The sequence below is a fragment of the Molothrus aeneus genome, chromosome Z, assembly GCF_037042795.1.
Source record: "Molothrus aeneus isolate 106 chromosome Z, BPBGC_Maene_1.0, whole genome shotgun sequence".
NCBI classification, from domain to species: Eukaryota; Metazoa; Chordata; class Aves; order Passeriformes; family Icteridae; genus Molothrus; species Molothrus aeneus.
In genome coordinates this window covers 57757164-57779081 of record NC_089680.1, presented here as the reverse complement: position 1 = coordinate 57779081, position 21918 = coordinate 57757164, and the positions used below count along the sequence as shown (strand labels likewise).

Sequence of the window (21918 nt, the reverse complement as noted above, 5' to 3'; positions counted from 1 at the left end):
GTAACTGGGCAGGTGTTGGTGCTAGATAAATTATTTTTTTACTTGCTCATGCAACCACTCATGAAAGAGAGGCAGCTGGGGCCATCTGGATCGGGAGCAGAAGCAGGGCAACAGCAGGCAGGTGATGGGGAGGTTTAAAGAGAAGCCAGTCCTTCACTAGTGCCCTGCCTACTGAACAAAAGCTGGCACCTGTTGGAGGAGGGAGTTCCTTTCACCAACCAAAGATGTGTAGTTTGTATGAATGGATCTATTCATGACCACACCTCTACTTTCCTGAACTTTCCATTAATATGCAATAGCATAGGGTAGATTCATTATTTTTGTTTCAAATAAATTGTGAAATATTTTGTTTTGTAGAGAAGCCAAGGACACACTGCCTGTTAGCCAGATCCTTCCCTTCCCAGCTGAATTAAAAACAGTTTTCTGACTTCTTTTGGCTAGAAGGAGAGGTATATGTGCATAGCTGTCCCACAGGGACACTATTTTAAAAGGCCACTAAAATTTTTAAAACATGCCCCAGTTCCAGAGATTGCTCACCCTGGAGTAAGCATATTTATTACCCCTTACATCCTCCATTATTTTAATTTAGAAGAAAGAAAATGTCAGACTTTGATGATTAGATTTTCTATTAAATAGCAAGTGCATGAGGTAAATATTAGGGCATTTCTTATCGCCTTTTCTGGGAGTGGGAAAAGAGGAGAAAGGAGCCCTTTGATTGTGCTGTTGCTTGTCAATAGTGCCTGTTTTGTTCTTCCTGAAGCTCTCATTGGTGTATAAACATATAATTATAGACATACATTTGTGTATGTATACACATACATCCATAGTTTATGGTGTAAAGCTGGTGTGACCCTGTGAATGTCAGAGTCTGACATGGATGAACTTGTGTCATCCACTTTGTGGAGATCAGGCTGAGACCAAGCTGTACAGACTTATTTTAGGGATGTATGCAGTAATGCAGTGGAAAGGGAATGTTCAGTCTGTGTCTTTAAATCTAATGCTCAAAAAACTATTTCCCCCATAATTCCGTGCAAATAATGCTAATCCATGCTTGCGGAGGTGGGGCAGGGATAGGAGGGGACGGAAATTCCCCTGGCAAACGAAGAGGTTGCGCTTGGCCCGCGGATTCCCTGCCAGGCCGCACGTCCCTCCAGGGCTCCCCAAGCTGATCCTGCTGGTTCGAAGCGCAAGCCACCGACCCAGATCCGCGGCGGCGCCGCCGAAGAGCATCCCCAGCGTTCGCAGTCTCAGCCCAGCTGAGGGGATGCCGCAGTCCAGTCGCCGGGCTCCGTTCCCGCTCGACGACCGCTCTGATTGGAGTTTTCCAGGAGACCGGTGGCGGCGCGCATGGGATGGGGTGGGAAGCGGCGGGTTGCGCCGATGCGTGCTCCGTGCCTCTCCTCTTCCCGCTCGTACCGAGCCGGTACCCCCTCGCCCGGCCTCATTGCTCCTGCCCTCTCTCCGACCGCAGGCCTGCATTACCGCCATTAATTGCTGTAAGTGACCACCTCTAATTAGCGCTGCCCGCCGAGGAGCCGCCTCTGGAGGCAGTCAGAGCTCTCTTCCCCCCGCCCCGTTGCCGAGTAACTAAAGTATTATCGCGACTGATCCGCCGCGCCGGTGTGCTCCTCCGACAAAGGAGATTCGGAAAAAAAAAACCAAAACAACGAAGTCCAGGTCTTAAGTAGTTACTAAAGCCAGTTAATGACATCGTGCATGGATATTTTAACTTGTTGTAAGTCACAGAAAAGATTAAGGAGAAATCATGCTACACAGGTCTAATGATACCATGTTGGCTCCACAGCACTGTCAGGTACGGCTCAACCCACCTGCTCTGCATACGCCACTAAAAGGTTCCTTGGAGACCCCTGCTGTCACCTCATACCCAAGGTGCTTTGCTGTTCGTTTAAAAATCCATAACTGCCTCTGAAATTTCTGTGCCTGGCCTACACCATAAAAACACATTTTAAAGAATGGTAAACACTTATATTTAATGTATGGGATGCACTGAGTTAAGGGCAAAACTGATCTTTCTCCTTCAGGTGTAGATGCTTTTTTGCCATATTTCTCAGTTCCTTCAGCTATTACTAAAATCTGAAGCACAGAATCATAGAATGTCCTAAATTGGAAGGGACCCACAAAGATCATTTAAGTCCAGCTTTTGGAACTGGCCAGGACAGGCCCAAGATTAATAGTGGTTGGGTATTCACTCCTCCTCAACGCTGATTATTCAAATATCTGTGCCAAAGTGTAGTGTGTGATAAGAACACAGATATTTTTGCTTAATTACTATTATGGTTTTGATGGTACTGTGAGGTGGGTGAGAAGGGTTGCCGAAGGGAGCAAGATCAGCACACCAACATAATAAATAAAGTAAGGAAACTGCCAGTGCACAGGGAATTGTGATAAGGAATCCCCTTCTGCTTAACCTTTTGACCTCTCGTTTGTACCTCAGCATGGGGAAAGTAGTAGCCAGGTCAAAATGAACTTTATAAGTAAATGAGTATGTGAGACAGTCAGCAGTTTGTCTTCTTTAAAGTCTTAGAATAGTTTGTTGGGAAAAATTAATATTTTGTGCTTTGGGTCAAAACCTGGTAAATCTGTCTGTGATTCAAATAGGAGCAGCATTTCACCTTTTGAAAAAGAACCTGTATAGTCTGAATGGGATAATTTTTCCTTCAGAATAAGCTCTCAAGTGTCAATTAAAAGGGGCATATAATAGTTATTTAACAATGATTTTTAAAAAATATGTCTCTGTTAATAATATCAGTTGGCTGAAAGGGACATTAACATAAAAAATACTCCAGCATTATTGTCATGTAGAATACTATCTTTAAGAAACAAGATTTTAGGGTGTAATAAAATAATATAATTATCATCAGAATAACAGTACTGGTTTAATGTAATTGGAATCTAACCTACAGTAACCTTGTATGGGAGAGCTGGAGTCAGTAACAGAAAACCTGCACAGAAAGGATGGTGTTGCACATATACAGTTTCCTGTCATCTAATTCAGCAGCAGTTGTGGTAGACCAGAAAAGGTAAAATTAGCTTTCTTTTTTAAATTAGCACTCTCTCTCTCTTTCTCTCTCTTTATATATACATACACATATATATATACATATATATGAATTACTCTCTTTTGCTATTTTCTATCACAGAAAGCAATTGCTGCTGTATCATGTCAGAATTCACTCTAGGTGTGTTGGAAGGTACAGCTGGTGGTGGTACAGGCTGAGAGAGCAAGAGATAATTCTTCACTTATTTTTCACTTTGGAAAATTGTTTCAAAATAGACAATCTCTCTATGGCTGTAACTAGTGTAAGCATACATTGTAGAGATTCCTCTTCAGCTGAGTACTTGGGATTTTAAGTGTTACCAATATCTTACCACTGGATATAAATATATTGCAGGAAATTTATGAATATTGAATTTATGTCTTCCTCTAAATTCCCATAATTCTTATATGGCTGGGCTCATATGACAGCTAAGCAGATCCTTTTTTATTTACATGGACATTTGGCATATACAAACTCATAACTTTGAATCTGGAAACCTACAATCTGTATCAGCATTTGCACTGTCATGAAGTGAGTTTACTATGTTCCATCATATCCACATGGTCTACCTCATTTGTCTCCAAAAGGTCTTTTCCAGCTTAGTTAGTTTAGCGATTCTCTGATTCTGTGACTTCATGTGCTGAGGCAATATTCATAGTTAACACAATTCCATAACACAGATCCATAACACAGTTACCAGAAGTAAGTCACCTCTGTCCCTGGACTGTGAGTATTGACAGTATCAAAAACTTCCATTTTTCCCTGCATTGTTCTTTATCCCTGATGATTAATGAGATAGACTAAACTACAAAAAATCAAGCAACCATTTAATGATACTACAATTAAATTGACATTTCCCACAATAGTTGGAGAGAGACTCTAGGATGATATTATAAATTATATTTTAGTTTGTTTTCTTCCAGTTTTGTAGGAAGTATTTCCTACAGAATAGTTTAATTCCTGGTCTGTGTGCAAATATTGTCTTTTGCTTAAAATAAAACTGAAAAGACAAAGTGATTATTTGCTTTCATATTTTAAAAATTATTCATCATATACAGCTATGTAATATATTATAACATTTTGCACAGCACTATATTATTAAGTTAATCTAATGCCCACAGTCATTATGCACATTCCTGGATGTCCTTCTGATGTCTCTTCAGTCTGCTGGATTTGGAAGTGTGATTATGTAAATTTTTTACTGATAAATAAATTATTATAATTGTAGTTGAAATACCTCTGGAATTCATAAAACCATTGCATCTAAATAATATATTATGAATTACTTAATTATTTATCAAGACTAATTCAAAATAAGTGTAGGGAAAAGCATACATTTATTTTTAAATAGCACTTTTTTTTTGCACCAGATCAAAAAATGTTCCAGATATCAAAAATAAAAAAGAGTGAGAGAACCAAGTTTCCTTCATTAGCTGTAAGGAGTTTGTTTTGGCTTAATAATATTACAACAATGGTGCCATTCTTACTGTAAACTTGTTATCAATTATAATATATTTTGGCTAATATATGGAATTTCTATTAGAAAGAGGACAAGAAGGGAAGAGTTAATATGGGTGAAAGGTGAGTGTATGTTATAGTAAGAGAAGAACAGCAGTTTTAAATTACACTGAGGAACAGAGAGGAGATGGCAAGATTTCAGCGGCTGTAGATTTAAGAGGAGTGTCAGAGATACATCAGTAATTGCAAAATTAAAACAATGGGTTATGTGTGTTTTCAAGTCAGTATTCAGTACTAAATGTGGAAAGCCTCAATAAGCAGCCTGGTGGTTATTAGAAGCACTAGGCTGTCCATTTAGCTATATCTGCAAAAGAACTTTCTTTTCAGTCTCATGCAAATTTTAATTCCAGACTGGGTTCTAATCACCCTGTAGCATCATCAGATCTCAGGGTACGCACAATAGCTTTTATTTTCCCTTTTCAGAAAAGACCTTTGTCTGGCTGCTGATGAAATACTGGAAATTGATTGCAGAAAACCTGCAGAGGCATACTTACTGTACCAGATATAGTAAGCCCCACTTGGTGCATTGGCATTTAGCCATTTTATGTAAATTTAGTGACAAAACGATTCCTGTATATGATCTAATATGCATTAGTAATAACTCATAATGTCCTCATGTGAGGAAAGAAATTAAAAATTCGTTAGAAAACTAGACTACTAGTGACACTACATAGTTAAAACATTACTAAAGCATATTTCAGTGTTTTGCTTACACTAGTGTTCTTATCATGGTGCCTCCATTTCATGGCAAAGAAGATAGAGGAGAAAACATTCAACTTAAAATGTCTGCTGGCACACATCACTCGATTTGTATGTCACTAAACAATGAAGGAGCATAGCCTTGAATACCAACTATTTAATTAGCACTTTTGCCAGCCATGCATAGAAAATAGCTCATTTACTTGTGTCATGCTTACTGATTATTCCCATAAAAATCTACTGTTTTTTTTAAGTGTATGTCACATTCTAGTGTGACAACAAAAGAAAATCAAAACATCTGTTATTATTTTGAAAAACCTTGAAATTCAGAAATTGAATTAAAATTTATAAAGTCTTTCTTTCTCTTGTAGGTATATTTTAGTTATTTAATTTAACCTTAAGTGTGGCATAAAAGACTGGATACAACTAATCATTAAGAATTTCAAAGGGTAACAGAAAACCTCTAACAGTCTGCAGTTTATTTAAAGGCTACTATTACAAGCCTCTTGAACATATAGCTACATGTAATGACAAGTGGTGAATTCTAAATGCTGCATTTGAAAGGTACCACTCCTGCTCTAAATGCTGCTGATAGACAATGCTGAAACATGTAAATTCTCCCAGGGAAAGTCTCAATTTTGAGCATAAATGTGGTACATTTTTGAAATATTTCTTCAAAAGTATACCATTTTGAAGCATTTTGCTTAGAAATATTCGCTTGTTTTGCTCTTGTCTCTCAACACCTGCAAAATGGATAGAGTATCATTGAGGATATATGCCAGTTCATAGAAATGAAAGTCAGCCATTTCATCACATTTTTCCTAGAAACATATAATATACAGAAACATTCCCTGGCTATACACACAAGAAACATAAGATACTATATATAACATAAAGGTTTAATTTCTCAGTGAAATTAAAAATGTCAATCCACTTGCAATTATAAAAAAATAAGCTTGTATATATTTTTATAAGTGTTTATTAAGCAGTGTATATTCAAGTATCTGTAGGAATGTAGTCTATCAAATACAGGCCTATCAAATAAAAAATAAAAAATAAAAAATATGCTCCCAGTCATTGAGCCCAATCCTGTAAGGTCCCTGCTTTCCAGGCGGTCTTTATTGTCTTATGGTGTCTTTTAAATTCAGCATCTCCTATAATTAGGAGCTGCTAAAACAGAGTCTTAGGTTCATGCTATCATACATAAAATTGGTATTTCTCATGAATGGATACAATCTTCTGTATTTTCAGTTTTAAACTGTTTGGTTTTTAATGTTTCATCCCTGTAGCTTAGCTCCCTCAGGTGAATCCCAATTCTGTGTCTAACTTGCCACCAGTTACATAGTGTTAAAGACCACAGAACATTTGAATTCTCAAGTACAAAATGATGAGTTAACCCAAAAATAAGCTAAAGAGCATGCAATTTTAATGTTCTAATAATTAAAAAATATTAATAATATTCCCCCTCTCAAAAAAACCCCTTAAATAATTACAGACACTAGTATTTTTAAGAAAGTTTGTTATCTAGGTATAAGAATACTGAATTTAAATCTGGACATATTTATTAAATAATTTGGAGAGTGCTAAGGAAACAACTCAGGTTACTATATTTTGAGATGCTATGAAAACTTGTAGGAAAAGTAAAAGAATCATCATTATCAAGACAGGTTATCAGTATTTTCTGGAAACCTAGATGTAAGATTTAACAAGTAAAAAAATGGCAATAAGTATGTGAGTGGAAAAAAAATCTGAAACAGAAATAAATGTTCAATAGATACAGATACTGAGTAATTGAAAGAGACCAAAGGGTGAAGAGAACAAGTTACAAGGATAAAATGTGATTTAAAAAAAATACAAACACAAAAAAAGAAATGGCTGCAACCCCTCATATGCAGTGTATTTTAAAACATCCTGTTGGGACCCCATACTTTTGGCATAGGAATATTAGACTATCTAGAATACAACTTGCCGTTAAAAAAGATGTATAGTAATTCAAATGGAGAAGATGCAGAGAATAAAATGGAAAAAGCTATAAAAATAACAGAATGGAGGCATTGCTTCAAAAGAAAAGATTATGAGAAGTGACTAACTGATGATCAAGGGAAATATGTGTGGGTGTTTGGATAAGGAATAATTTCAGCAGCCAAAAGCCATTGTGTTGGTCATTTTTTGTATACACCCAGAGTTTTCTTTAAGGTTAACCAAAAGTTGGCCAATAAAACACAAAACACCATGTAACATTAGGGCCATGCTGATGTGATCAACTATGTACCTAGGAAAGGTAATTAAGAATGTAAGCACAGGAGATTGTTGTCTGAGTATCTAAAAAACTCCTAGTGAGGAGGTGGATGGTGGGTTAGATTGAAAGAAAATAATGTTGACTCCATAGACTGATCCATTTAAATCCAGAGTAAAGAATACTCCAGAGAACTTATTGTATGTTACAATTGAGAGGATTGACTAGATCAGCTCTTCAATCTTATTTTCATCTCTAAAGTTTTATATTAGATAGTTTTGATTTAGATTTGATTCCAGGTGATATTTTCACCTCAGGCTAATCTTCAAATAAAATGTTTTCTAAAGATAAATGTGGACAGCTTGTCTGCATGCTCATTTTGAGAAGTGCATATAATAGAGACTTACTTTGATAGTGTTTGCTGCCCAGACACCATCACTGGAGTAATAGGAATACAAATATTATCTTGAAATATAAATTTTAAAAATCAGAAATTAAGAGGTGTTGATCTCAAAGGTCTAATTATATTAGATATGGGCACATTACTCCCATTTATTTGACATTCTATAGATATCTACTGCCTTTGTCTTTTTTTTCACAGTTTTTGGTAACACAGTGTATGAATTAGTCCTTTCTGTGAGTGCATGAAGTACAAATACAACATATTGTGTGTCATTATATTGTGGGCTATAGCAACATGATTACAAATACAATGGTCAAAAAAGGTATCTTTAAATTTTTGTGGTTTGGCAGTTTGCACTGTCTTTTAAAGATGCTTGCATCTTTCTACTGAAGTCAATGAATGATGTTGGTACTATTGCAAAATCAAGATCTCTTTATGAATGTCTGTACAACGTTAAAATTACTGAGTGTCAAATATTTATTGTATTTGTGTAGACATTGACAGAATACCAGGCCAGGTTATTTTCAGAGAGATCTGTCCTGGTTTCATCCTTAACTTTCAGTTTTAGCAAAGCAGGAATGTTTATCTGCCTTGTTCAATAAGAAGAATGTAATCCAGCCCACCAAATTCAAGCACTTTGACAGTATGCTATGAGAGCTGACTTGGTGTCTCTGAGTTGTTCTCTATGTCTTACTGGCACCATCACTGCTGTCCATCATTTATAATTACATACATATATCTATCTGTCTATAATTATACACACATGTACATAGACTATATGCAATATAGATTATATTTTATGTACAATATAGAATGAACTACCTAGAGAGAATTTATTCTAGTGCAGAACTTCTTTGGTCATTGTTTGCCAAATTAGAGAGAAAAAAAAAGACCTTTCAAAAATTGTAGCAGGCACAGGGCCTGCAAGGCCTCCCTGGCGGTCAGCACCCTAAGATAGGAAATGCCTAGTCATGATGACTGGACCTTAGAAGCTCCTTTTTCTGACTTAGGAAAGGGCTTAGGTCACTTTCCTTTTGATCCCTACTATTGGACAATTTCTAAAACTCCTGTATCCTTTAAAAACCCCTACTTTTGCCCAGTTGGGCAGAAGAGCTGTCCCTGAGAACCTTCGCAGAAGATTCAATAAAGACACCCCTGCAGAACCTAATACAGCGTTTCTCCTCTCTCTCCCTGCATCTGCCTAAGGCATTTAGCAAGCTAAAGAGCTGAAGTTGCAAAATGAGCTGATAATCACAAAAGAGCTGATATCACCTAAGCTTGCTAAGGTAGCCTGTGCCTGGGAGCTGCTTGGGAACTTGGACAGTTTCTGCTGAACAGCACTGCACTATCCAGGACCCTGTGGCAGCCCAATGGGTATACCCCGAAACCTGGCCGAGGCCACATTAAAAAATAATAAAAAATTATATGTTTTTTAAAAAGGAAATAGAAGTGGGAAAAAAGAGCCATCAACACTAAATCACAGAATCACAGTATCAGAGAATATTCTGAATTGTAAGGAAATCTATTTTAACTTTTTTTTTCCTTATAATTTCCAATAGTAACTAGGCATGACAAAATCAGTGGGTTGTCTTACGCATTTTCTCATACAGTCTTTTTTGCTCAAATACTGCCTTGACATTTCATGATGCCTATATCAACTATATCTTGGTGTGTATTAGATGTCACAAAAGGTTGGTGAAAGTGTGGGCATAGCTTTCACACGATCTGTCTCTTGCAGTTTCTCCACATTTCATTTCTTGTTCCCCCTCAGATATTCTGTGCTTGCTATTTTTTCCTCCATACCAGTGCAGAGGATGATTTTGCTGTCAGAATTAAACACAGAGAGCATAGCTGCTGGTCTTGGGATGAGAGCTTTGCTGTCCTTTAGGGTAACTAAGTGAGAAGATGATCTTTTTGTAGCGAGGGCATCAGTGTTAGAAAAAAAAAAAACAGGGCATTGTCTGACCTATTGACTTTAGCTGTCCCTAGTGACACTTAATAGAATTAATTTGTATTTGCCGTGATTTAAAAATGGGAAGAGAATCAAATTATTTATTTGCTCCACTCAGGTTTGCCAGCCCTGTTTTGCCAATAACAGTAACAATAACAAAACAACAACACAACAATAACAACAACAAAATTTTTTTTTAAATTTTTTTTAATGCATTTTTTCAGTATTTAAATGAGGATTAAGGTTGGAAAGTTTGTTTTCTAAGGTCAACCTAACTAATATGGTAGGGATTGTGGACGTAAGATTGTCAAAAAATAGCCCCACATATATTATGTACATCCAGTTTCTCTGGTTGGTTCACTCTACCAAACAGCAGGAAAGGCTATAAAGGGTATGTTCTTAAAGAGGAAAAAAATGTGCCATGATGGGTAAAATGAGAGGCTCTTCAGTAAGTCAGAATGTAAAGCATTGCAAAGCTAAGAATAAACTTTATACAGCAATTGAGTGTATTTACACATTAATTTACAATAAGTTTTATTATAATCTTACCATGAAGACTCATTCTACAATGCATTTGTGAAATTTATTTTTTACAATCTAGGTTAAAGTTCCAGATAAATTTATACTTAATATATATGGATTTGGATAGAAATGGATTATTACAACAAAATGTAGAGTTTTGGAACTGCTGTTCCAAAATGCTAAGGTCTGAAACTTACTAAGTAAAGAAAAAGTTTACTTTGAGTAAATTTAACAAAACAACACAATTTGTGGTTTTGCTACATGATTTCTCTTCTAGCTAGGTATAAAATGTGTGTATAGCTTAGTTATAAGCTTTTCTGTACAGAAAATTTGGGGCAGATTATAGATCGGTAAACTACATTTTAGTCAATATTTCACAAAACAAACAAGTCTTCCTCACAAAGGCAAAAAACCTATTGAAGGAAATAACATCAAATTTCCTTTAATCAGTTAAGAATACTGGAAGAATTCTAACATATTTTAAAACTTGTCTTTGTATGTTAATTGCCATTTAAAATATTCCATAAAATGTAAATTTCAAGTAGTAATGAAATAAAATATAACATTATGGAGATTCTACAATATCAAAATGTGATCTGTTGATCTTAACTTATAAATCAGGATCAAAAAAAACCCTTTTCCTATTTTTATTTGTGAAGATATTGAAAGTAATACAGTATCCTTACTAAATGCTTACCATGTATATATGTGTATGTCAGGAATTATATGTGTAGTCTCAAATGTTTACATTAATGTATAAAATGTATAGGTATACATAGATGGAGAGAAGGCACTTCATTTGTAAAATTCTTCATAAATGTTTATTAATAATAATATAAGGTACACTTCATTGTGAAGCTCACTATTTGGAGGCTTTTATTATTTTTTTAAGCAGGGTAATCTCTCAACTCTGTAACTGTCTTTCAGAAGACCTTGAGAGATAACCTTCCTCCAAAATTATATGTCTTTTTAAAAGTAATTTTCTATATATTAAGAAAGCTTGAGGGAATTATTGTTTTTTCAAAATATTTTTCTTTTTAATTTGAAATTCTTCATGAAAGACTTAAATGTACATATTTTCACTGGGAAATTCCTAATGTGCCATCATCTTGAGTCAATAATGGGCACAGCTGAGTTGCTACTGCAGTTATCTAACTTGGAGTTTATTTATACATGTATAATTAAGGAATATTCAGCATTGTTTATGAATAACTGGTAAACATCTGCTATATTATTTTGCCAAAATTAGTCTTCTGTTCAGACATGGCCTCAAAGAACATATATGCTCAAGAGCATATTCAGCACTGCTTGGGAGCCAGTTTGGATCTTGGTCTGATTTTATGTTTTATCATTCTGAGTACTGGTAACTGCATTTTTTCCCATGTTAGCTGCACATTTAGGTGACAACTCTCTTTTCAGTGAAGATAGGTTAGGTAGATCAACTGAAGTTCTCAAAACTTTCATGCTTCTGTGATATGCTGATTTTAATTTTAATAGAAGCTGAGAATGTTCAGCATCTTGTAATAGACATTCAGCAGCTGAAAGACCATAATTTCCCTTCTCAAATGCAGAGGAAAGAACAATAAAATCAAATCTCAAGACAGAGTCAATGTGCCCTCAAGGAAATTTCTTTTCTGACCCAAATCTAGCAATCAGTGAAATATCATGTAGGATATCAGGAATTTCTGACAGAATAGCCCACAGATAAAACTTGACTGTTCCTTTCTGAGCTTTAATACCAGTCTCCATAAAACCAGAGCAGATCGGGAAAATAGATAAGTGAGAGCTCTTTAGTTGACTGCCATTAGTTGAGCTGGGGTATGCTTCCACTTTCCATCCGACAATCTCAGTCTTCTGATGGAGCACCTAGAAGAAATTCATATGAGTACAATTAAATACTGGGCAATCAGTCAGCTCTGTTACTGGGTGGTCAAATCTCCCATCAGTCTGGGAGAGCTTAGATGGTGCATTCCTTATGTAGACAGAAAGTAGGGATTATTTTACAACTGAGTCAAGTTTAAAATTCCTTATTTTTTCTTGGTGCTGAAGCCTTTATCCTAAACACTCCACAGAGATAAAAACTATTTTTGTATACTGAACTATACCCTTTCCCTAGTAAGAAGGACATACTCTTAAGTTTTAGTTTACTAGATGCAATATTAAAATAACCAAAGAATTCTACTTTGCATTTGTGATTATTATTATTATACACAAATCCAGCATGTCAAAAAAATGTTCCTGGACATATATTAAATGTCAAGGTTTGTATTGATTTGCTCTTTGTAAATATTGTTGTAGTTTACTAGTGAGCAATGAAGTGGCTTTTCTTTCTCCTAACTGTGAAATGTACTGTGTGAATATCTAAAGTCTTGCAATATTGATGATAAAACAGTCAAGCACAGAACCTAAATGCTGAGCTGCAGGATATCAGATCAGATACCCTGGCTATATGCTGTACATGGTTCTATCCTGCCTTTTACTGAAGAATTCTTCCTTTCACTGGGGACAAACACTGTGTTTTTGTTGAATGAGGTCAGAAGAGAAGAACATAAGAATGGAAGTGCTTGAGAACACATCTGGAGAGGGAAAAAAAACTACTATTGAAAATTTTCATGTTTGCTGAAGTGTTTTGATATTACTCAGGGAAAAAAAAAAGGAAAGAAACGAAAATATTTGGTCTTACTCTTATTAAAACATATCACTCTGCATTCTAATATTCTTTCATGGCATCAAAGGTAAGATTAGTTCTCTCCTGTCTAATCAAGTTCTAGACATGTTGTTGTAGTTGCATGGCTGAAAGTGCCTGTACACTTAACAATCTTTTATACAAAGGAAAATAACAGCACTGCAAGACTTTTAAGGAAACATGGTGCAATATTTGCATATGGGAATACTTGATATTACAATTGGTTTTAAAATGCCAAAATAAGAAATAAGAGGGAAATTACTTCTATTATTATTAAATACTTTTTTTATTATATTACTTTTATTATTAAATTAAATTTATTATTTAATTCATCATTACTTTTATAAATTTATTATTACTTTTATTAATTCTAGAATGTAGATAATTTTACTGTTGCATTTGTGTTCTAGAAACACAAACACTTATTTCTCACAAAGAAAAGAATGAGAAATAGATTTAAATGAAAGAAAGAAATCAGAAATAATTTAAAATTACAAAAATTAAAATTATAATTGAGCATGCTAGTTAACATAACTAGTTTATACTAGGTATAATATAATAAATACTAAATTCAAGTAAAAATATCTTTGTTGAGTTAATACATGGCATGTGACTTTAAATTTAATTTCTTTGTGTAGATGTATTCTTGCCTAAGTTAATCGGAAAACTAAGCATCAATTTCCCTTTTTTTACAGTTCCTCACTTATATTTCTACTTCAAACATCACTTTTATTAGTTTGGAAAATAGAATTAAGTCAAGACTGGTGATTAGGTGACTAAAAAATAAAATGTAGCTGAGTAATAAAGAGCAAGATTCTATTATGACAACGAGCAATTTAAGCAAACCTATTGATTCCCCTGCTCAGAAATCTGGCAGATTCTCAGCCTATACAAATGAAGAGCTAAGAAAGATTGCATCTTTCTTTAAAAAGTGATTTTAATCATGGCAGTCACCATAAAGCTTGGCAATATTTTCTGGTAATTCATGTGAGTAAAAATTGAGCTAAAGCCAGCATTTCTAGATTCCCACCTATTATTCTATACAGATAGTAGTGCAGACACAAATTTCTACATTAGTTCTAATGAATTAGTTTTACAATGTTTGATTCTCCCTGCACAGCACTTTCGTTCAATGAGCAGAGTCCCTACGTTTTTTGATTGCAAGTCTGAAATTGTTGTGGCTATTAAATGTGGCCATTTTAATTCATTGAAAAAGCTTGTTCTGAACTTGAGCCTAAATTATAAAAAAGAAAACAACCATCTTTAAGAAAACAAAAGCAAGCAAACTAACAAAAAAAAATGCCCCCTCACCAAACCCAAATACCAAACACCATGACCACAAAATAAATCCTGCTTACTTGCTTGATGCTTATTAACTTAATAAAGTGAAAAATATTGTCAGAAACATGCTCATGTAAGACTACAGTGTCTAAAGTAAGGAGGGAAATTATTTTTCCACTTGAAGTGCAACATTTTGCAAAGTTTTTTTCCATGTTTGGCATAAAGGCAATTTAAAATTATAGACGTTCCAGTTCAGGAGTAAATAAAAAGGTTTAAAAATTTGTTGCTGCTGAATGTATTTTGTGTCAAAGATTAATTTCCAAATTAATCTTTCAAACTAGTGGTTTAGGTATTCTAATATTACTTCCACACTTAATTCAATATGTGGAAAATAAAAGGTTCATTGTTACACAACAGTGATTTTTCTAATTTTCACAAGTATCAGTAGATTTTACAATTTAAAAATTAATCTCAAAAATGAAGCTACAAGGTACCAAAATCAGCATATATATATATATATATATATATATGTATATATATATATATATATATATATCTAATTTACTAATTTTAAACAAAATCAAAATAGTGTTTTAAAAAAGGTGGTATTTTTGAATAGTTAACAAAAAAATATTTCAACATACAATATGAAAATAGATGCCAGTGAATATGATATTGTCAATGTGTCAGTGGTGAAACAGTTGTTTGAAATTAAAAGTATGTAGGGATATGTTAAGAATGTAAACTATACCTCTAAAGTAATAACAATCGAAATTAAATACTGGATAATTGCATTTCTTTTTTTTTACAAAGCATGAAATGTGTGGAAGAAAATAGGGCAAAAATCTCCACACAGATAATTGATATGAATTTCTTTTTTCTGCTTCTCAATCCACTTATAATCTGATTGTTCTTCCCTACGTACCTGGAAAGTAGTCAAAAGCCAAAGACGATGCATACTCTTCAGTGTACACTTCTAGGAGCTCATCCAAAGCATCCAATTTTGAATTAAAATGTCATTTATTTTTTGACTTTCACAAAGAATTTTTCACTCATTTTGGGTCAGATTGTGACATGGATTTTTAATTAGAATTTCCCACTGACGCTAATAGTAGTTTCTGCTAAAAATATCAGTTGCCTGGTGGACATCACTGTGAGATTCCTACAGAAGAAAGTACCTGATGTCTCATAAAAATTGGATACTGATAGAGAGGTAGCTGTATGAAAGTTGGAAAATGAAAGAAGAATTGACACCAAATAGAAGTGATACTCAGAAATAGAAGTTAAAGGTGATATTTTGGCTGTTGGGTCTTCTTTAGGCCATAAGTGAAAAAGTAGTATTTTTTTAATTCTTCGGCCAGAGAAAGGCCTCAAAGACAACATTGCCCCTAATCTCATTCTTTACTTTAGCATATGTTCTAAGTAACTTTTTCTTAAGTAAACTGGCTCTGGGAACTATACACCCAGATTTGCTCTAAATTCAGCATTCTGCCCAGGGACACTGCTGATGAATATGTAAGACTGCCACTGACTTAACTAAGGCAATCTTAGTCCTAAACATTCTAAAAATCACTGTCTAAACATTTTCCTACTGATAGTGTTTCATGCAGACGACCTATTTCAGCTATCCTGACTTTCATGGTATGATGTTATGTGCGCATGGAGCTTAATTGAGGTTAAAAGGCCAAATTCTAATCTCATCTGTACAAGGGGTACATCTTGAGTAAAGCTATTAAGGTCAGAGGAGTTACGTTAGATTTACAACAGCATAAGTAAAACCTTATAGGATATATTCACATAAGAATTTTTATGCTTGTAAAGGTTACATGCTTGAGCACCTAAGTTTTCTCTTAAAGATAAAAATTTTGAGTTTTATGTCTAATATTAGATGCCTATTTAATTTACATATTCCTGTAAGTTAGTGGTTTATAATTCATATGTAAATGAAAACACTTTAAAATAATCTGAATTTGAGGAGATAGTGTATGCATAGATAGAGGAATAAAAATATTAGCTTTTTTCACCAGGTTAGGAATGACAGTCCATTTCTTCTCATGGAGGTCTTATATAGACTCAGTCCTGTAGTATATTTGACAGCATTGTTTGCTAAAAATGGTTTTACCTTTGGCAGATGTGGCCCTAAGTGTGTGGAGGCTGTGACATTCATGGCATAATGTATGACAGCCTAGAAAACAGAGGATGCATCTTTCTGATTTCCTCAAAATAAAGTGAGGAAATCACACTGACTTCCTAAGGCTATGCGCCTCCTGCAGAAGAATTCAAAAGACTTTTTTTTTTTTTGGTTATAGTAATGGCCAAAAAAAATACTTGGCACACTTACCAGGTGATCTATTCAAAATATTGAACAAACTTTAACTAATGCATCACTAAGATCAGTGTTTTAACATTATTTTTTTCCACTTAGTTTAGCTATGTCTTTAGGTAAAAACAAATAATGTATATATACAGTATATGCCCTTGAACAAAACTGGATTAGAGAACTAAACACAGCTATGAGTGCTTCCATGACAAAAAAATATACAGTGGCTTAGGACTATTCTATTTTCTCCTAGGCCTAATTTGTTTCAGTTTGGTTGACTGAAAATAATTTTGTTGCTGTGCTAAAAGGAGACAAATTTTTTAACTGAGCATAACATTTTACAGAAAAAAAACACTAAACAAAAAACCCACCACACTTAGGGAAAGTACAGAAGTGACAAATTTGAAAGCAGGAGGGAAAATATTTTGATAGATAAAGAAATCCAGGGAAAAATAAGAAGGAGGTTTAAAATACTCAAATATCACTGTATTATAAATTTTGAGATAACCAAAAATCTTGCATAGGGGAGAGTGTTACTGGCAGGGGTGTGAGGCTTGTAGTGGGTTTACATAGCAAACATAAGGGAAGAACCCAGAAAATGCTCTGGTAGGTAAAAGCGGAAACGAACCCAATTAGCAATGGACCGGGGTTACAGAATGACAATATAAATGTAGCTGAGATTCAGAGCTGTTTTTCAAGGACAGTTATTAGGATTTCAGGTTTTGGAATTAATAATCTTGAACAAAAGAAACTGAGAAAAACAATACTTATTAAATATCAATACACCAAGGACTAAAATTACTGGTGTTTGCTGAAATGCATATGGCCACTTTAAGAAATTTCTTAAACAGTAACTAAGCTGGATTTAAGTATTGTCTACTATGAAAATACATTTTGCATTGATTTTTTAGTATTTACTTATTAAAAAAACAGCAATTTTTTCATATAATCACTCCCATTTAAAGTTTGAGATGCTTTTGTATTTTTTTCTGACATTAAAATTTTACACATAGATAATATTTGCTTTGGAATAAAATGTAAATCATACTCCTTATAATTCAGTGCTTCCATAGTATTTCTGGTTTCATTAGTATAGTCCCTTACATGTAAAACCTGTCAATTCTGCCTATCCATTAATATTTTAAAGTAACCTGCTAGCACATAAACTCTAAAGCAGTGTTATATTAATTTCTCTATACAATATATATATATTGTATAGAGAAATATATATATTGTATAGAGAAATATATATTTCTCTATACATATATCAATATATATGCATAGAGAAATATATATATATTGTATATTGTGTATATATATATATATATATATATTGTATAGAGAAATATATATTTCTCTATATATTGGGGTTTTAACTGCTCCTTTAAGTAATCTTGATCAAATACCTGTGAATAGTTGCAAAAGTAAAATCATGGGTGCTATACAATAAATCCTGCCATAGAAAGCAAGGCAGACTGCTTTTAATAAATGGGATAATTCTCAAAACCTGAAAGGAATATTTTAAACCAGATGAGAGGAAGTGGTGTTTCTTAAGGGAAGCTACATAACTGATATATAGAAGTCACTTCCAAAAGTGATAACCAGGATGTTATCCTAACTCCAGCAGAGTGTTAGGAATTTTATGACAACTCAATTAGCCACAGTTATGTTATATGAGAAGTAAACTGCATACAGATAAACAATCAACAAGTCAAATAGCAAAACTTTTCCTCTGGGCTGGTAAGTTCATCATGGGCCTTTGCTATTTGTAAATTATTTTTCTTCAATTTAGATAATGCTGGGCAGCTGGAGAGTCAAGTCAATCTGATCAAGGATTTAAATTCCAATTATTTTTTCTACTGGATACCTAATTCCCACAGAACTAAGGGAAATTACACGTGGCACAACAGTGATTACAAATTCATTAGGATTGTGATTAAAGGTTTTGTATGAAAAAATGCCCAACAAAAAAATCCTCAGAGAAACTGTATTCTTATATAGAACATAAACCAAGATGATCTTTCAGATCTATAAACTGGAGATATCTTAAATTTGATATTTTATACATCAATAATTTTATAAGATTAGCACTATGGTTTGTTAAATCTCAGAAAATATGATTTATACAAGGTTCCTTAAGGTACTTTCAAGGTATTCTTTCTTTGATAAGGCTATTTATTAGATCAAATACTCTATTGGAATTTAAAAATTAAGCTTTCTATTTATCTCTAAGACTACTGTAAAAGCATAAAGCCCCTTCTTCTGTAAAATCTGATGTAAGCTCTGCATTTGTAGCCCTTTTCTGCAAAATTTTATCAACCCTCTTTTGAGACAGAGGAAGACTCCTGCAAGTCTTTTGCATGCATTTTCTTTTATTATTCTGGTTTCTTTTCTGTTGGATTTTCATATAGTTTTTCTTTATGGTTTCCAATATGCATTTTGTTTCCTCTTCCCAAGTCTCAGAGACCTCTTCTTCCTCTTTTTTCCAACACCCTTTTACATTCCTACACTTATCATTCAAGTATGATGAATGATCTTTCTCCTAAGTCAGTGAAGTAACTCTGTGTTGTGTGGTTATATGGTTATCTGTCACTCCAGCCAACTCTTCTAAATTGGTTTAGTACCTAAATTGGCATAAATAAGAGAAAAACCTGCTCTTTTTTTTTATGTGAGTGGGAAATGGATATTGCTGGAATCATTATTTAAAGACTTTTATCCATTGTGACAAGAATCACAGGACCAAAATTACAGTGCATCCTATGTATGCTTAACTATCATAGAAGCAGTAAAAGGCAAGGTGAATTTACAATACTGCAGAGTATAAAATATCTCAAGAATCACATTGATGTGTGCATATGCATACTGAAACACAGAATAGTAGTTTTAATGGGAGATTTTAAAGATGGATTAAATAATTTCAGCTCTACTCAGTCCAGTTTCTGCAAAAAAATATGTATACTTAAGTTTTCTTAATCAAGTCTGTTTATGTACAAATATACACATAAATAAGACATTATTGTCTTGTGAGCACTGTTTTTAGGATGTCATTTATTGATCTTTCTTAATTAAATTTAAATTAGGAAGTCATGTCTCAGAATAAACTGGTGTCCTTTTAACACCCAGGAAGCATTTTTCTTGTTACTATATGTTTCCCATTGATTAAGAAGTAATATTTTTTTGAAATTTGGGTTATCTGCATTATGTACTAAATAAAAAAAAATTAAAATTAATGAAAGTGTCTGTTGAGGATCTCAGACTACTGACACAACACACAGTCAAATACAAAGTGTCCATAAACAGAAATCACAGCCATTAGATGAACTAAATCCTTTTCTAGCTGTCCCAAGGTCCTGCTCAGGTTTGGTGTCACACCAATGGTTTGCTGAGATGCTAAGTATTTAATTTTCTACCTTTTCCCTTTTTCACAGAATAGAGGGGAAAAAAAGTGAAATTAAAAGTACTTAAAATTTAAAAGGAAAAAAAAAATCTGTTAACCTTGTATTACCCACATTCATACTACCCTTTCTTGACCAAAATGCCGAATTCCATTTTGTTTAGAATGTTGAGAAACAGTGTTTGGTCAGTGTCAAAAGGCTCAGGAAGAGTTTCTGAAATGTGTTTATCCACAAAGGCCAAGTCAGCCTCAGTATCACTCAAAAACCTTTTAGGTTGCTATATAATTTTTCTTTAAGGTGAGATGTTACTGTGAAGCATTATAACTCACATGGTAAGAGATGGAGAGAGACAAATAATGTTGCTCTAGAATATATAATTTACCATCTTTCCACTGCTCTTGTTCAGGTTTTGGCCTTTATTTTTGCTATATGCATAGGGATTAGGCATTTCTCCTTAAAAAATGCATTTTATAGACTTAGTTACACATTCTGAAATAAAAATAACAGATTCTAACAATAAAGGAATGCAGAAACAGCATGTTTCTGTAATAATTTTGCAATTAATTTTGCAATACAGAGACTATTATTATAGAGATGTACTGGGATCATGAATAATATCTTCAGTGAAGATAATAGCAATAAGAAAATCACTATGTTAGAAACAAATATGTAATCTAGACCTCTGTTTCAAGTGACTGTATCTCCAACTCCTATAGTACTATGAGATACATAAATATATGATGAATGAGGGGAAAAAATTAATGCATGGAAAATCAAATATAGCAAATCAGGTATGTGTTGAAATGTTATCTGCAAACATCTAATTAAGGGAAGGAGTTGAAAATGGAATGCAGTGATTATGGAAAAGACCTAAACTTGTCCCATTAAATACAGATTTTCAGATACTGTTTTCAGATACATAGAAAGAACAGTGTTACATTGGGAAAGCAGCTGCACCCACTTTCAGGGAAGACCCCTGAAAATTTCTTTGTGGTATTTTTTGAAATAGATGTGTAAGCAACATTACGAAAGTGCAGAGCAGGATGAATAGTACATGTGATGTGCCATTGTGAGGGTTTCTGGCCATAATTACAATCAGGCTCTTGCACTGTTTCCAATCTTTAGCCCTCAATATTGTTAAAAACCCTTCTCTACTTCTATCCGTGACACCTTAAGAGCATGCATGGGGCCAAAGAGCTTTACTTGACATTTCTTACAATATTCTTAGGTAGAATGTTATCAAAATAAAAACCTAACACTGAAGAACAGGGTGATAATTGTTCTATGTAACCACTTCTTTGCTCCTACAGTATTGTAGGGTTTTACTTTTGGAAGGTGGAAGGAAGAGTGCAACCTCCTTTTCATAGATCAGAACAATGACTGTAATGAAATGCACACAGCAGTATTGCTTGTTGCACTTTTCACTTTTCTCTTTGAGGATTCTGGTTGTAAACCTACAGATCCAGGGATGATATTAACTTAGTTGGCTGGACTTCACACCAAGATTTCTTTGTTGCTTCATATTGTATCACAGGAATGACTATTCTAATTGGGGTTTTTAGCATAATGATGTTTTAAAAATATTTTTTCATAGTATTCTGTGATAAACTAATTGTCAAAATTATACAGAAAGTACTCAAAATGAAAAAAAATTCAGTAATGAATAGATAAGTTTCCATTGTGGCTCCTTCACAGCAATTTTCTGTAAAACAGTACTATGCTCAGATAAAGTTAGTACAGTGGATAATTCTCAGGCATTTGACTGTACTTTCACATGGATGCTTTATATTCTAATACAACATTTGTATTGTATAGCAGGTGGTATTGCCTTATTTCTTGTTATGTTAC

The 21918-nt window shown here is 34.0% G+C and overlaps 1 long non-coding RNA gene across 3 annotated transcripts in view; it reads left to right on the top strand.

The window, feature by feature from the left end:
• Window positions 1–21918, top strand: part of LOC136569301 (uncharacterized) — an 83110-nt gene that overhangs the window by 10942 nt on the left and 50250 nt on the right. Inside the window, exon 1 of one of the 3 annotated variants that reach the window (XR_010785331.1) lies at window positions 1089–1496. The exons of the other annotated variants lie outside the window; for them this stretch is intronic. This is a non-coding gene — a long non-coding RNA (uncharacterized lncRNA). Of the gene's footprint in view, window positions 1–1088; window positions 1497–21918 lie in introns of those variants that run through there. 3 annotated transcript variants of the gene reach the window in all.